Here is a 1,102-nt window from a genome sequence, read left to right on the forward strand (position 1 = left end):
CACAGTGTCTGATGCAAAATGCAAGTGCATTTGTTAATCTCTTCAGTCAACAATATCTATGTGCTGGATCCTGGATGAACCATTTTAATCAAGAGATATTTGTCTTTCTGTTACACTTTTTCATGTCACTGTCATTGATATTTTTCTTTCTTTTACTTTCTCTACCATCCCTTTCTCAGCACTGATTTATCAAACATTGATTCATTAACTCGGTCCTCACATTTTATCATCTTTCCATTCTCTACCTGCTGCATTTTTCTTTACTTATGTGATACTTACAATCTAATTTTTCTATGTAACATTTCATTTGTTTTATTTTTAATTTTAACAATTTATTAGGGGCTCATACAATTCTTATCACAGTTCATACATATACATACATCAATTGTATAAAGCACATCCATACATTCCCTGCCCCAATCATTCTCAAGGCATTTGCTCTCCACTTAAGCCCCTTGCATCAGGTCCTCTTTTTTTTTCCCCTCCCTCCCCTTTCCCCCCTCCCTCATGTGCCCTTGGTAATTTATACCTCGTTATTTTGTCAAGAGGTCCACCCCAGTCTTTCCAGGTCGAGTGCAGTTTCACTTTTCTTCCTTTGTGTACTCTGCTAGTCTTATTACAAAAACCAAGACAGTACCACCATTTCTGTAATTTTAGCACAGTGCTTATAGAGAAGGTTAAAATTTTTTCTGGTATCAGAAATTTTTCTTTTTTCTTCTTTTTTTTTTGAGATGTATCAAATATTTTCTTCAAAATCCTGATGATATTAAGTTTTATATTTATAGTTAAGATAGAATTCCTAATTGAGTAATGGAAAACTAAGGTCATAGGCAGGATATTTGAAATCATAAACTTCATTAAAGTCAGCACAACCCAACATGTGATTAATTGAATAATGGTTAATACCATATTATCTGTATCTATGTTTTATTTTATTTTATTTTTCTGTTGGGCAAGTCATCTTCCATGAAGAGAGATCTTACTATAATTTTATTTCTAACTACCAGAGACCCTAAACCCCACAGGGAGAAAATTTGGTGTGTTTATAAGGACTTGGTGCCCTCAGGGGCTGAATTACTCTGGTTTATCTAATTTAGGCACA

The 1,102-nt window shown here is 33.8% G+C and overlaps 1 non-coding gene across 1 annotated transcript; it reads right to left on the minus strand.

Moving 5' to 3' along the window:
- Positions 1–520: 520 nt before the first annotated feature.
- Positions 521–678, minus strand: LOC142441696 (small nucleolar RNA SNORA81). Its single transcript, XR_012783049.1, has one exon. It is a non-coding gene; the product is annotated as a small nucleolar RNA SNORA81 (small nucleolar RNA).
- Positions 679–1,102: the final 424 nt, after the last annotated feature.

The sequence above is a fragment of the Tenrec ecaudatus genome, chromosome 2 (assembly GCF_050624435.1).
Source record: "Tenrec ecaudatus isolate mTenEca1 chromosome 2, mTenEca1.hap1, whole genome shotgun sequence".
NCBI classification, from domain to species: domain Eukaryota; kingdom Metazoa; phylum Chordata; class Mammalia; order Afrosoricida; family Tenrecidae; genus Tenrec; species Tenrec ecaudatus.